Here is a 14,130-nt window from a genome sequence, read left to right as displayed (position 1 = left end):
GGGAAGCTGCCATCTCCGCTTGTCGGCGAGCAGCCCACAGGTTCAGCAGACCCACATCCGGCGTCGGGCGATTAACGTCCGTCCAGGTGACCGCAGTAGCCTTATTCAGCGCAGTTTGTATGCAGTCCAAAAGTAGTGTAGATGATTGCAGAGAGAGATCTTCGACGGTGGTGCGAAACGTGTCCCAATTTACCACAGAACACCTACGGCGTAATCGGCGGGCCCTTGATGGATGGAGACCTTTGATGGATGGGGCCCTTGATGGATGGATATCTTTGCATGTGGCTGAAATGTTTAGTGAAGTGGAGGCTAGCATGCGACAGGGGTTCGGAGCAATAATATATACGCCTTCATTTGCATGCTTTCTGAGACCTGCGACAGGGTTACGGATCAATGAAATATGCACCTTCAGTTGCGTGCTTTATGGCGCGGCTCAGGTGTCGACCAAGATGTGGGAACCTGAGAGCTTCTGTGTCCTGTCCATTCTTTAAAGAACCTTTCCTTTCCAAAAAACGGCCCGCCGCAGTAGCTGAATCGTCAGTGTGCTGGCTACTGATCCGGAGCACCCGGTTTGGAACCTGACCACGGCGCCCGCGTTTCGACGGAGGCGAAACGCTGAAGCGCCCGTGTGCTTTGCAACTGGTCTTAAAGCAAAAGCGTTACTACGCCAGCCAGCGAGCCATTTCTGCTCTTCGCGCTCTTCAGGCGTATGCCGTGTGCCGTGGCCGACGAACGACCTTGAGTCGCTATTGCGTAGCAACACCGACGCCTCGCTCCGACAGATGGCGCTGCCGTCAACGCAGCTGCTGCGGCCGCTCGCTCCACCAGATGTCCTCTGTTGGGGTAGAGGGAGAGATGTCGCCTCGCGGAGTGTATATATATATATGCGCTTCACCTCATCTCCTAGGAGCGATTGTCCGGACCCCGTAGAGTATCTGTTACGGGCCCAATTGGACTTATTTTTGAAAATGTGGCGGAGAGTTTGAAGGATGCTTCACTCCTGCCACCGGTTGGCCCGGTATTGCACTACCTCCGGGATCGGCCTTGCCTTTAGCGCGTCTTTACTATCCAGTCTTTCTATCCGATCTTTCAACTCTCCTGCTATCTGCACGTGGTAGCGACTTTGGCCCTTCTTGAGCCAGTGAGCAGGCCTTTGCACTTTCCTTTTCTTTCTTCCTGGCAACGATCGATCGATCGATCTATCTATCTATCTATCTATCTATCTATCTATCTATCTATCTATCTATCTATCTATCTATCTATCTATCTATCTATCTATCTATCTATCTATCTATCTATCTATCTATCTATCTATCTATCTATCTATCTATCTATCTATCTATCTATCTATCTATCTATCTATCTATCTATCTATCTATCTATCTATCTATCTATCTATCTATCTATCTATCTATCTATCTATCTATCTATCTATCTATCTATCTATCTATCTATCTATCTATCTATCTATCTATCTATCTATCTATCTATCTATCTATCTATCTATCTATCTATCTATCTATCTATCTATCTATCTATCTATCTATCTATCTATCTATCTATCTATCTATCTATCTATCTATCTATCTATCTATCTATCTATCTATCTATCTATCTATCTATCTATCTATCTATCTATCTATCTATCTATCTATCTATCTATCTATCTATCTATCTATCTATCTATCTATCTATCTATCTATCTATCTATCTATCTATCTATCTATCTATCTATCTATCTATCTATCTATCTATCTATCTATCTATCTATCTATCTATCTATCTATCTATCTATCTATCTATCTATCTATCTATCTATCTATCTATCTATCTATCTATCTATCTATCGATCTATCTATCTATCTATCTATCTATCTATCTATCTATCTATCTATCTATCTATCTATCTATCTATCTATCTATCTATCTATCTATCTATCTATCTATCTATCTATCTATCTATCTATCTATCTATCTATCTATCTATCTATCTATCTATCTATCTATCTATCTATCTATCTATCTATCTATCTATCTATCTATCTATCTATCTATCTATCTATCCATCCATCCATCCATCCATCCATCCATCCATCCATCTATCTATCTATCTATCTATCTATCTATCTATCTATCTATCTATCTATCTATCTATCTATCTATCTATCTATCTATCTATCTATCTATCTATCTATCTATCTATCTATCTATCTATCTATCTATCTATCTATCTATCTATCATCTCATATGTGTTCTTCGTATGATACGTGATCATCTTCTGCGGGTCCTTGGATCTAAGATACCAAACTTATTTTTGGACTATGGCGGAGTGCTTGGCTTGAAGCACTCTGGTACGGGTAGCCCTTGTATTGCACTTCCTCCCGGATCTGCCCGGGGCCTATGGGCCTTTTAACGCGTGCCTTTTCTTTATATCTTTGCTCTCCTATCCTTTCACTCTCCTACTTTCAGCACACGGCTGCAAGCGTGCTTCGCCTTGAGCCAGTAGGCAGGCCCGTGCTATTTCCTTTCTTCCTGTCGGCAACAGCAGCAGCAGCAGTATTGTATTCATTATGGAGAGCGCGCAAGACACGCAAAAATGACAAAACGAAGCGAGGAAGACACAACGCGCTGAAGAGACGCCAGAAAAAAGCGAACGCGCCGCACGACTCGAGAAGCGTCGTAACGAAGATGCGGTTAGAATAAGTCGTGCTACGTTCTGGAGTGACTCTTAAACTGCTGAAGAGACCGATATGAATTCTCGAGAGCGTCGGAATGAGACGCTGCGTAGACGTCGTGCCGAGGAAACGAAGCTTTCGCATTTCACCTAGGGTTAACCAGAGCTAAACCACAGTCAACTTTTTGAAGAGTATCAATCTCACACACCGGCGGACACCTGAACCGCGCAGTAAGGGAAGGATAAAGGATGGAGTGAACGAAGAAAGAGGTACCCCAGTGGAGGGCTCTGAAATAAATTTAGACCATTTGGGGATGTTTAACTTGCACTGACATCGCACAGCACATGGGCGCCTGTGCGTTTCGCCGGCATCGAAACGCTGCCGCCGCGGTTGGGCTCGAAGCCGGAAACTCCGGATCTGTAGCCGAGCGCGCTAACCAGCCACCGCGGCGGGTGTGCTGTGCGTTGTCAGTGACCGTTAGAGATCACCAGGTCAGCATGAGGCAGCGATTGTGATTCAGCTTGAGCTAGTGGGCAAGTCCGTGCACTTTCCATTTCATTCTTCCTGTTAACAGCAGCAGCAGCACCAGCTGGTGTTCGAAATTATTCCGGAGCCCTCCACTAAGGCTCCTTTTTCTTCCTTCTCTTTGTCCCTTTTTATGCCTTCCCTTACGACGCGGTTGAGGTGTCCACCGTTACATGACAGATACTGCACCAATTCCTTACCCCGAAAATTAATTTTTCAAGAGAATGCATGCTTTCGAATTTATCCACGTAAGCAGACTTAAGTGCCCTTTAATTTTCAAAGGCTTTGAAAAGGAATTTTGGTTCTGGGAAAGACCCTGATCCGGAGTTCCCGGGTTCGAAACCCACCATGGCGGCTGCGTTATTATGGGGGCAATACGCTAAGGCGCCCGCGTGCTGTGCGGTGTCAGTGCACGTTATAGATTCCCAGGTGCTTGAAATTATTCCGGAGGCCTCCACTACGGTTTCTCTCTCTTCCGTTCTTCTCTCACTCCCTTCTTTATCCCTTCCCTTACTGCGCGGTTCAGGTGTGCAACGATGTAAAAGACAGATACTGCGCATTTCCTTCCCCAAAAACCAATTAATAATATTATTATATTATTTTTAAATATTATTATTATATTATTCTTGGAGAAAGGAAATTGCGCCCTTATCTGTCTCGCATCCCGCCGGACACCTGAAGTGAGCAGGAAAGGAGGGATTAATGGAGGGACTAAGAGAACAAAGTGATAGGTGCCGTAGTGGAGGGTTCCAGAATAATCTCGACCGCATAGGAAACGCCAAATCATCGGCGTACGCAATCGCTCTTACTTTATTGCCGACGGCAACAAAGCCACGGATATTGTTGTTTCGCAGTGTCTCTAGGTAGAGCGCAAAAAGTAGCGGTGACATAGGATAGCCTTGCTTCATCGATGACCGAATTGGTAGAGGCTCTCATAGGTGACGGTTAACAATCAAACGAGTAGAACAGTTAACGTGACAAAGTTGCACGCCTTTTAGTACAGTTTATCCAATACTGGCACGCTCAAAAAGTGTAAATAGAAACGAATACCAGACACGATGAAATGCCTTCGAAGGTAATTCATCAGCAAAGCAAGCTGCTCTTAAGATCCGGGGAAAGATACGAGAATTGTACGTGCAATATATACGTTACTTTGTATACAACGGCCGCTCAAACTGGACATCTCATGAGGGCCAACGGGTAGCGACATCGAGTGGTGCATACCACTTGATTGGATGGATGGATGGATGGATGGATGGATGGATGGATGGATGGATGGATGGATGGATGGATGGATGGATGGATGGATGGATTATTAGCGAGCAAATTTGGGCCATTCAAGGTCTTAAAGCCACCGCGTAGCCCTTACGTTATGCGCATGTGTCCAGGCCACGTAGTGCCATTGCACTGGCATCCCGGTTCACACAGAGATGTTGGGCGTCTTGGTCCTGCGAGGCAAGGAGGCCCTCCCATTCCTCCCTTGTTCTGATGGCGGCCTGTTCATGCGGGGGAGAATCTGCAGGGCAGCCGAAGAGGGTGTGGTCCTGGGTGGCTTGCGAATCTCCGCCGAGTGCACTCTGGGGAAACAGAAAGGAAGTAGGATGGGAGCTGAGGGGTGGGAATATTTCGGGTCTCGAGTCGCCTCCAGAGGATTAGTTGGGAGTAGGATAGGCGGGGCTGGGGAGGGGCGAAGAGTTTACGGTCGAGGCATGCTTGTTGTGTGAGTTCAGAAAAAGTGTGTGCCCGCTCCTTCGAGAAATATTGGCTGCGGTAGCCGTTTGCCCGGCAAATAAGTCTTCGGACTACGTTATCAGCCGCTTCATTTCCGGAATTGCTAGAGTGGGCCGGCACCCTCACGAGCTCAATACGGCTATCGGAAATTTGGGTGCACATTCTCACTATATTCCTTGCGGGGGATGGACACGTCCGTGGGCGACGTTAAGAATTGCCGTTTAGGAATCGCTAACTACATAAGCTGCATTGGTCAGGGCGATGGCTAATACCATAGCAACTTACGCTGCTACTTCAGGAGTACAGGAGGGGTACATGAAGTGGGTGAGTGGTGAGCCAGAGAATGGTGGATAGCGAGCCACAGCTACTAAACGGTCTGGACCTGGACCGCATGCGGCGTCCACGCAGAGCGCATCCTCTGAAATGCTATATTCTTTATGGCTAGCTTTGGTTCGCGCGACTCGGCGGGATCTAGGGTATTCTGGGTGGACATTATTTTGAAGGAGTTGATTATAATAGCGGCGAGCATGCACGAGGGAGAGAGCTTAATTCTGTTGCTTGCGGTTATGCGATTTCCCAGAGAATCCAATATGTACCGCCCCCTTTCCGTGCCAGCCAAACGAAGGCAGTGTGCGTGTCGATGTACCACTATAAGTTCTTGTATAGTGTTGTGCATACTTTATTTCAAGAGCCTCTCCGTGCTAGTGCTGTTTTGTAGGTTGAGTGCTGCTTTGATGGCCATGCGGATTAGAGCACTGATTTTAACGTTATCCGCACAGGAGAGGCTCAGGTGAGGACAGGCGTAGGGAATGCGACTAAGCACAAAAGCATGCAGCTCCTTGAGATCGTCTGCTTCGTCAAAACTATCTCGTGAGTGTGAAAGCTTTTTAAGAAGATGGGTGATGGAGTAAAGGGACTGTTTTAGTGCTTTTAGAGTGAGGTTGTTTTTCACTGTGTGCTGTAAATGAAGGCTTAAATGCGGTGAGTAGATGTTTGTCGTATGGGGCTGTCATGCAAGTAAATCACGATGGGGGCGGTAGAAACCCGCCGCGGCTGAATTATGAAGAGTGGTGACTTTGTGGGGGAGGGGAGGGCATTCAAGGTCATTCTTTGTAGCGCGGGTAGCGATAGCTGTAGATACTTCTTGAAGTTTCGATTCTATGACGCCATCCGAGCCGTATGTGGAACAGACAGTTACATCATCCGTGTAAAGAGTGTGTCCCATGTCCGCGATGCGGGTGAGAGCTTTCGCCAGGGGAATGAGGGTGAGGTTGACAATAAAGAGTAATAACACTCCCCCGCGGTAGTGCAAATGTTACCAAATGTGAAGGATGGTGTCTAGATATCATCTGTATGCCGTTAGGAAGGCTCGGATAAAGTTATAAGTCTTAGGCCCTAACTGCAGCTTTTTAATGCCCTGCAGCATGGCGCTGTGCGTAACGCCTTCAAATGCTTTGGTGAGGTCTACTGCCAGGATTACTCTGGTGTGATGTAACACGTCATTGAGGACTGAGTGCGAAATCTGCAGCAACGCGACTTGTGCCAAGAGCAGGGCTCCAAATCCTACCATGCTATAGAGATAAAGTCCATAGCATTCCATATGTTCCGTGAGAGCGGTGAGGATGACATGCTTAAACAGTTTGCCAATGCAGAAGTCAAGGATATGGGACGGAGATTTTGGGCGTTAATGAGCTTATTTAATTTGTGATGAAAATTATTTTCCCGTGCTGCGATTGAACAGGCAGCTCCCCCGTTCCCAGAATTCATTGAAGTAGTCGTGAGAAGGGGAATAGAGCGGACATCAAGATTTCAGAGCATGACATTTGTGATTTTATCCTCACCAGGGGTTTAGTTCTGGAGCCTAATAAGGCCTGATCTGATTTCAACCTCCATAATGGGGCGTCAGGACAGGGTTGATCGGGGCCTATGTAGTCAGGTTATGATACTGCTTGGCCCACAGTTGTATAAGTTCATGGAGAGTCGGCGTAATAGTGCTTGGTGATTTCATCCATTTTGATGGGTAAGTCTTCTGCGGGTAAGGCGGGCTTGCTTTTTAATTTGAGTGGGCCTATCATATGTTGTAGAAGATGCCAGGCCCTGAAGGAGGAGAGATTACCTCGTAATCCGCCGCATAATTGGCGCCAGTTCGATTTACTGAGTGCAGCACTGAGCTCTATTTGATTTGGATTTAATGGAATTTTTGCGAAATTTTATAGTAAACATTTGAAAACGCGACAGGTCTGTGGCCATCCACTGAGCGCAACTTTTCTTTATCAGTGCTCTTTGGAATTAAGAGAGCGTTATTCCTAAGAAATTATTGAAGAACGGCCTCTACATCTAAATTTTAAGCGAAAATCTGGAATAGGACGGGCATCAACATAAATTTGACAGTATTGTAAGGCATGCATGAGATGCCATCTGGACCAGGGGATTTGGAGAGAGGTAGTTGGTCACATGCTCCTTCTATTTCTTCGAACGTGACGAGGAAATTGATAATAGCACAATCGTCATCTGATAAATCTCTTATAAGAGTAGCGAATTTAGGTAGTATGCCCGAATTAAGAGTAGTAGGTGCGCCACTGATGAATGGATAGAAAACCTTATTTGGTCCTGCAAGTAGGGATAATTAACCGCTAACCGGGCCGCTCCCACGTCAGGACCGGAAGGCCTAGCCTCGTGGCCACGTCGTGAGCCCGCTGTACAGCCCAGAAGTGTTCATCCAGGTAAGGGCTGCGAAGTGCAGCCTCCAACCTGGACGCGTCCTTGATCGTCGAGTCTTCTATTCTTTCGCAAGACCTGAGCATATGTTGGAGCGTATCTAAGGCACCACAATCCTGGCAATAAGGTTCTTTATACGTCTCAGGATAAAACATGTTCAACCTCCGTGGGCAAGGAGAAGTACCAGTCTGTAGTAAACGATTTTAAGTGCCTGAGCCATGTTTAGTTTAACACGCGGATAATCGTAAGCTCTGCGATTAAGAAGGTAATACTTCGTGACCTGATTGTATGTAGAAGCGGAGTCTCTGTTCTCGGAGATTACAGCCACGCCGTGGCGCGGGGCAAAGCGGAGGGTAAGATCTCGCGCTGCCTCATGAGCGGACTTTTATTCGGAGGGGCTACCACTATCATAACAAGGTCAACAGGGAGCCAACATAAGTAGTGTTGAGAGATCACACAGCTGTGCCTAATTTTAAAAGCAACCTTAGCCACCGAGCCCTTCTCAAAGGCCCTAACGGCCGACTTTGAATCACTATATAAAAAAGGCCTGTGCCTGTCGACCAGGATGAGCACAATAGCCGCTTGCTCCGCGACCTCTGGCCTAACAGTCCGAACGGTAGCAGCGCTAACAACACTGCTTTCATTGTACACGACAATTACGGTAAACACCTTCCTCTCCTCGTTAAAAGAAGCTTGGACGAGGCCGACCTTCGTATTCTCATCACGAATGAGCCTCAAGAGACAAGTCCCCTTGGCCTTTCTTCTACCCACATTTCGCTCCGGGTGCGTGTTCCTGGGAACAGGCTTGACGTGAAATCGCTTACTGACCTTGGAGGGAATACCGACGTGAAGTTGCGAAATCTCCTGAAGAACAACCTCTTTTAGAATATCCTGACCCACGCTAGTCTTAGAGAGACGCGCTATCTGCATCCTCTCCTGAGCCTCAGCTATCTCATCCAAGCATTTAATAATTCCCAGCTGGAGAAGTGGGTTGTTGCTGGTGCACATTGGCAGTCCCAAAACTTTCTTGGTGATCTTCCTAATTTGCTTGCCAAGCTTCTACTTCTATGATGGTTTCCACTTGTGCACGGCCGCCACATAAGTAAAGTGACAAAATACAAATGCGGGCATAAGCCTAATCAGACAATCCTCCTTCAACCCCGTCTGCCTTTTGCCACACTCTTCACTAGGCGTACCGCATTTTCAGTTTTGCAATGATCTTCTTGATTGTCAGCGTGTTGGCGCCGATTGACTCAATAAGCATTCCCAAAACCCTTATCTTTTCTACCCTAGGGATGAGATCGCCATTTCTTGTGCGAAGCTCAATGCTCAGATTGGCCACGGGGACTCATCCTCTTGGCTTGGGTACCCTTCTAGTGGGACTGTACAGCAACAGCTCCGACTTAGAGGGGGAGCACCTTAACCCCGTCAGGTCCAAATAAGTGTCGGTTACATCTACTGCCTCCTGTAAAATTCTCGATATTGCCCTCAATACCCCCGGGACACCATATGGTAACGTCAAATGCACACGTGGCGTGTTTAATCCCCTCAATCTCCAAGAGCTTCTTGGCCAATCTGACCATGGGCAGATTGAAAAGTGTTGGTGAGATGATAGCACCCTGAGGAGTGCCCTTGCGTCCAGGATTGAACGTCTTTGACTCCAGCTCCGCAACCCTAGAGGTAGCCGTCCTGCCTGACAGGGAGGACCTGACATAGTCATGAAATCGCTCGCCGAGGCCAAGATGCGAAATAGACTGAATAATATGAGTCCCGAACGTTGTCAAATGCCACCTCCAGGTCCAGCCCTAGGATGGCCTCAACGCCCCTTCCATCTCCGTCAATGACCCGATGCTTGATGAGCTTCATCGCGTTTTGAGTCGACAGCCCGGCTCGAAAACTAACCCTAGTGTGGGGGTAGACCTCGTTCTCCTGAAGGTACCTTGTAAGCCGATTAAGCACCACATTCTCGGCCACCTTGCCCTCACACAAAGTGAGCCAAATAGGCATTAAGTTATCAATGCTCTGGGCTTTGCCAGCCTTGGGAAGGAGCACCATAATAGCTGTCTTCCGCTGCTCCGGTACCGCCCCATCTCTCCGCATAGCGTTAACCTCCCCGGTAAGGTAGCTGATTGACCTATCTTCCATGGTCTTCAAAAGCTTGTTCGAAATCTTGTGGATGGCACCGAATAATAGTCACTATGATGTCATCACTAATTAATCACGGAAAGAGGCGAGCGCCGCAAAACCGCGTCCGCCAAAGAGACGACGTTAGTACGAGCAGACGGTATTGGAGATGCAGGTGAAATTTTGCGGAATACAATCTAGGTGCCTCACATTTCAATTCAAATAGGATATACAGTCTCTTGTGCGTGTCCTTTCCTGGAACTTCCTGGAAAAGAGCCGAACAGACCCAATTTCAATTGCTATCAAGCACATCTCCTCCTTAAACATTTTCCAAGCAGCAAACAATGGCATGGCAATACTCAAAGATAATTGCAGTATCGAGCGCATTCGATTGGCAAACACCTCAGCCGCCTGCAGCTCAGAAATCTGCAAAGTTGCCTCCACTTCTAGTGAGAGCTAAGGCCCCGCAGATTCAGCATTGCAAACACCACCTCTTGAGAGGTGACCATGGCGACCACACAAATCTAAACCAGAGTTGCATTTTTCAGTCCGAAGAAGTTTACGTCGAATACATACCCCGAAAGGACTATGGGAACGCGAACGTCGGCACTTCTTCTTGTGTTCCGATTCGTGCCGGCGATGCTTCACACTCACCGAATCGGCGTCGTCATTTTATTCAGATGCGAACGTCTCACCGCGCTTTTGAACAGGTTCTTCAACAGGAGGGAGAGCGCCAGTTGCAGGTAGAGCAGCATAACCTGCAAGCTGTTTCTCAACCCTGGCCACAACGGCTAGGGTAACCTGCGCGGCACCTTTGGGAGATTTAGAGTGGGTGGCAGGCTCCACGCTGAGTGCCCGATTCGGCGTGTCATACCGAGGCAGCTCTGCTTGGTGTTCCGCTTTCCGCAAACTTTCCTTGGAGTCATTCGCGGAAACAACCGATATGTAAGCTCTGGACGACTCGTCATCAGCAGCGACTGGAAGGTCATCTGCCGCATCGACACTCCCGTAGCATCCATAATGTGCTCCATAATGGGCCTTTGTAGAGCGTAGTAGTGGGCCGCACGTGATTCTGCAGCTTATCTGCACCACTCAGGACTCACTCTTCTGCTGTGTGGCCAAGCCCCGCCAGTCGTCACAGCGAGGCGTACGGCAGTGCGAACGAATGGGGCCAACACTCGGTGGTCTGCCCTGTATTGAAATGAGGCTCCGTATTCCGCACACAGCCAGCCGATATAGGACGCCGCTAACGCCGATTCCTTCAGCGAGAGACAGAACAAAATCCCGGCTAGGCGTTCTTCACTGTTCCATGTCCGCCAATTTCCAGTTTTCCGTGGAGATGGAAGACACCTTCCCCTTCGCCTGGAGATTCGCCAGTTTTGATTCTGGGTCTACAACGACACAGCGACGGCCCTGCAATTATTTCCTCTCTTGTCGTGCTCATTTCATGTAACCTACAAATAGCAGTCTACAAACACCGCCCCACCACTCGCTGATTGTTGCGTGTGATGCGTGTGGCTGCAGTTCTTTCATTTCATTTCGGTTGCTTATGTAGCAGCAGAAAGTATTTGTCCACGGAAAAGACAGCGCTGCTCAGGATGTCTTTTCAGGCCAGTTGGGAGCTCAACATATTGCGAGCGTTGGCATGAGGCAAAGACCGTATCAAACCTTTAGGAAAATTAGAAGTCTCAAAGCACGTGCTGTCCGTTTTACTCAATTAGCGCTCCTAATCTTTCGTACAGACCACGGCTTTTTCTTACACCGTGACACAGACTGCGTTTCTGGAAAATTATTACTAGAATAATGCGCTGGTGACTTCAAAACATGCGAGCATGGCAGCGACGCACATCCTTCACATCTTGCTTATTATTTCAAAAATGTATACACACTTATCAGGTGACTGAAGTTCCAGAGGCTGTGAAAAAGGTGAAAAACAAAATAAGAAGTAATTATAAAAATGTGATGTCTTCTGTTTTTTATGTCTTCCACATTGGTACAACGCATGTTTGTCATTTGGTTTTCTTTTTGCGTTTCTTTTTGCACTGGTATTCGTAATTATAGAAAGTGTTCGAAGAGATCGTGCACTTACGCTCGCCGTTTGAATCTGCGATTGAGCCAGCCCTATCTATTTGTTCAGCGCTTTATCTCAGTGTATTTGAGCTCTCAGTTTGCACGTTCTCGTAAAAAACAGGAGTTCTTTTGAAGCGAAAAGCTTCACTACGCGGGAAAAGGGGAGCTTCGCGTGAGCCGAACGGGTGAGTTATGCGCATGCGCGGAAACGAGTGACGTCACGCGCCGCACAGGTGGTCGCTCCTCGCCGCTGCCGTCGCCAGACATTTCGGTGCAGCCGCGCGCTACTGCACATGTGCGTCATGTGCATGCGCAAGGAGGCTATATAATGCGCTTGCCAGAGAATTGGCGTGCGCAGCCGACATGGAAGGGAAGGAAAGTGCGGCTGCTGCTAGACTACGCAGAAAAGCTGAGAAACTAAATTCGTCCAATCCAGAAGTACTCGCTTGGGAGTTGCCTGCACAACAGCGAAAAAATGATAAAGCTAAAGCTACAGGTGCAGCCGAAATGCCTGAACAACGGGAAATACGACTTGCTAAACGACGTCGGAAAGAAGACGAAGAGCGTGCCTTGGCCGCATCTTCAGCCAGCAGCAGCCAAGCGAGTGAGGAAGAGGGAACACGCGGTACGACTTAGTGAAAGTTCGAGTGCGACAAGGGTGTTTACTAAACTTTGTGAACAACTCATTCGGCCATGTTTGTGATGTGTGCGAAAGACTTTGGCAGTTGCAAGATTTGACGCCGGTAAGTGACAGTATGCGTTGGACGTTAAGTTTAGCATCTGTCGAGTTGAGTGGAACTGTGGCTAGGGTGTGCGCGTTGTGCAAGGGATCTCTGGTGAAACAGAAAATCTCTCTATTCAGTGTTAGCAGTGGGTATCGCTATCCACCTATGCCACCTGGTTTGCCACTATAGACCTTGTATACCAAAGACAAACTGTGGATTCTACATATTCTGTAACAACCATAGAGACAGCCGCTTGCTACTACTCGGATCACCGGGCTGTCTTCATGCCTGTAGAGAAACAGCAAGACAATGTGTCCAACAATAATAATTAAAGAAGTTTAATACTGTCGCTTCTGTGTATAACTCGTAAACATATGCCATTGAGTAACCACGTCTACGCCTACAGATGAACAATGTATACAATACCAGATAAGCTACGAAGCAAAACCATGATGACAAACAAAGCATAAATGAAGCTTTTCGATTGTATATCCAGGCTTAGCCAGAGCTAAGCCACTGCCTAATTTTTTTTTTCACTCGTGCTGGTAACACGTTTGTTAGCCATTTATTATGTCACGAAGTGGTGACTGCAGTCCAGAGATAAGGAAGACTGGGAAAAGGTGTTCAAACAAAACTTTATTTGGACTCACTTGCGCCCACAATGAACTGAATCACTCGGCGGCAGCGTAGCAACAACCGTGCTTGGATCTCGTCGAACAGATTATCCGCCGCTGTCGGCCGTGCTCAATTTGAAGCTGAAAGCGAACTTTCGAGATAAAGCATGCGAAGTTATAACTTTCCGGAACTACGTAGAATCAGCTCTGCCTGGATGCGATCGATCGAGATAAATCTGGTCGCATCTTGCATCGCAAACAAAGCGATAAAGCAGCGTGCCGGCCGCTTTGCAGAATGAACGAACAGTGCAAAAATTTGCTGCATTATGAACGCCACCGTGCGCTACGTTCACCGCGCATGATAAAGATTAGAGGTTACGAACACTCATCTGGAATCTTAGGGAGAAAAAATGTAGAACTCTCCGTGTAAAGTACAAATAGCAGTCCGCAAACAATGTTTGTTTTTTTCCAGAAAACCTTCAGTGGCCAATGCCCCACCTCACCCTTTAAAGACCTGCGGCAGTGTCACAAAAAACACAGCCTATCCCCCTCCCCCCGTAATGCCTTCCGCGTTTGGTCGAGTTCTTTCATGCGTTCTTTGTGGGGCGTTTGTGCGCGCCACAATAGAATGCATGAAAAAAACTAAGTTCTTGGATTTTAATGGCATTAAAGAAGTTTATGTGAAATTACATCGGAAGCTTTTCATGTATATTTCTGCGTGGTGGGGTGATCGGCGAGAAAATTCACTTCAGTGGCGATCGTCAATCACATAAGGAAGCCTTCCTTATCATTGCAAAAATGAAAGACATGGATATCTGAGTTCCTTATGACTTCCTGCAATATGGCACATGGGATGCATGAATGACACAGAAGCTCAACGCTCATTTTTGTAGAATCAACAAAACAACAATGATTATTATAGATTAATCGCATATAAGTTTAACTTTA

The 14,130-nt window shown here is 47.2% G+C and overlaps 1 pseudogene; it reads left to right on the top strand.

Moving 5' to 3' along the window:
* Positions 1-898: 898 nt before the first annotated feature.
* On the top strand, positions 899-1,052 carry LOC144135571 (U2 spliceosomal RNA; annotated as a pseudogene).
* The last annotated feature ends 13,078 nt before the right edge of the window (positions 1,053-14,130 follow it).

This window comes from Amblyomma americanum, chromosome 5 (genome assembly GCF_052857255.1).
Source record: "Amblyomma americanum isolate KBUSLIRL-KWMA chromosome 5, ASM5285725v1, whole genome shotgun sequence".
In the NCBI taxonomy this organism is placed as follows: Eukaryota; Metazoa; Arthropoda; class Arachnida; order Ixodida; family Ixodidae; genus Amblyomma; species Amblyomma americanum.
This window is presented reverse-complemented; position numbering and strand designations above follow the sequence as displayed.